This window comes from Triticum dicoccoides, chromosome 6B, assembly GCF_002162155.2.
Source record: "Triticum dicoccoides isolate Atlit2015 ecotype Zavitan chromosome 6B, WEW_v2.0, whole genome shotgun sequence".
NCBI lineage: Eukaryota > Viridiplantae > Streptophyta > Magnoliopsida > Poales > Poaceae > Triticum > Triticum dicoccoides.
Genome location: NC_041391.1, coordinates 698659103 through 698661600, shown reverse-complemented (window position 1 = coordinate 698661600; position 2498 = coordinate 698659103).

Sequence of the window (2498 nt, the reverse complement as noted above, 5' to 3'; positions counted from 1 at the left end):
TTCTTGTGGGGATAAACTTCCGATCTATTCATCTTCAAACATGGTAGTACAACGAACACAAGAGATAATAAAAATTACATCCAGATCCGTAGACCACCTAGCGACGACTAAAAGCACTGAAGCGAGCCAAAGGCGCGCCGCTATCATCGCCCCTCCCTCATCGGAGCCGGGCAAACCTTGTTGTAGTAGACAGTCGGGAAGCTGTCGTTCTAAGACCCCATAAAACAAATGCACCAGAACAGGAACCGCCGCTGATGAAGAGTGTAGATAAGAAGGATCCAACCTGAAGACACACAAACAAAGACGAACGACGAACAGATCCGAGCAAATCCACCAAAGATAGATCCACCGGAGACACACCTCCACGCGCCCACCGATGATGCTAGACGCATCACCAGAACGGGGACTAGGCGACGAGACCTTTATTCCATCTTCAGGGAGTTGCCGCCGTCTCGCCTTTCTGAGTAGGACACAAACCCTAACAAATATCGAAAAAAGATCTAAAAACGGAGCCCTTCTATCGGCAAGGGCCGGGATCCACTCCATCCCCATGGCCCTAAGGCCACGGGAGATGGGCGGACCGGCGCCAATGGGAGACAGAGGAACCCTAGCTTTTTGCTTTTTGGGTAGGCGGCACCTTGTTGCACATATGATTAGAAAATTTTCACTAGTTCACTCTCATTTGGTCTCGTGTAATGAGACTTGATTAAAAATAATTCGTAGTATGAAGGTGTATGCAGAGATTGTTTGCTCGATCGAAAACCGGTGAAGTCTTGTTTGGCAAATTTACAGCTTGACAACATTTACGACTTTACGGTACGAATTTGCAGGTTATGTTGCAAATTCCTCCAATGAAGATGCGTCAAAACTTACTGAAATTTATTATCAAAGCATATAATGAAAATAATAGGAGATTTGTTGTGCAATCCAGCAATGATGACATCTCTGTTTGTCCTGAGGATGTTGGTATCATGTCTACACTAGCAACCGTTGGAAATGACACAAAAAATTTTATGCCAACTCGCTTTCTCAATAAAAAATCTGGTCAAATACCATTAGATGATTTGATCAAAAACATTATTGAAACTGGAACCTATGATGACGACTTTGTACGAAGGGGAGAGTACGTTGTGATACCGGAGTATAGGTGCTCCCATGATACGGGCTTCTGGGCCATCGGATCTCAGATCCAATGGCATATGAGGAGCTGCTGTATCTGCTGTACTTGTGTGCATTTTTTAGATTCTACGAGGGCTTTTTTACAAAAATGTTCGTCATTTCACAAGAGCCTTTGAATCTGAGATCCAACGGCTGAGCTCACACGGGAGCACCTAAGCTTAGGTGCTCCCGGAGCACCAGATATTTTTCCTTGTACGAAGGGCTGTATTGGTTCTTATTGGTATAGTTCTAGCACTGTACTATACCAAGTTTGTGCCGTTGAGATTCTACAAAGAGAGACCCTCTCCCTTACCCCCCGCGTTGCCTCCCCGAGCGGGGCGACCGGGGCGGCCTCTCCTTCTCTCGCCGCCTAAGCCCCCTCACACCTCCCCCTCCCGCCGCTGCTACCGGCTGGCGTGTCCGGGAGCTTGCCCACGCGGCGCCGTTGAGCCGGCGGTGGCGGCCCCCTTCTTCTCGGCGCGGATCCTGACTCGGGCGGGCGTCTCCGGCGGTGGTGTGGTTTGGCTGCTGGTGCTTCGGTGCAGACCGGACGGTGGGCGTGGCGGCTGGCAGCGGGGGTTGACCGACGGTGCCCTGAAAGCTCAGATTCGGGCCCTATGGGCCCAATCTGGGTTACAACGGGCCGACCTGGACTCCTGCGGGTCGCCTCCGGCTAGAGCTGGCATGCTACTGGTGATGGGGGCGGCGGCTATTGTGCTACGTCTGCTGCAGCGAGGCAGTGGGAGTTTAGCGGGCCCGATCTGGGCCCAGCCGGGCAGTTGGTCTGGTGTGCTTCTGCTCCTGCGTCCGGTCGGCTACCGCCTGAGCCGGTGGAGGTTGTCCCCTCCCACGTGACATCGGTACTGCCGGCCCTGTCTACGGTGGTTTCCTTTTGGTCCCGCCGTCCTTGCAGCGTCTGTTGTGGTGAGACGACGGTAGTGTCTTCGTGACTGTGGTGGCGCATGTTGGCGGGTGGAAGGCAAGCTGGAGCCAACGGTTGGTGCTGGGTTATGGGTGTGAGGGGTCGGGGGAAATCCCTGTCGGGTCTGGCCCGCACCAGGGCGGTGATGCCTGTGGGCGCCACCATCTTTCTTGAAGGGCGTCGTGAGTCCCCCTACACCGATTCCCTCTGTGTACCGATGAAATCCTAGGACTCGTCTGGGTAGCAGCTCGTCGTCGTCACAGTCCTTCTTGAAGGTGTTGCTTGATACGTGGCAATTCGGGGGCATAGGAGTGTGGTGGAATTCTCTGGAGGGCGCAATGGTTGCGGGATACTACAACTTTCGTTGATCCGGTGCTTCTGGCATTTTTTTCTCTTTGTTTTCTCTTTTTTTCTCCTT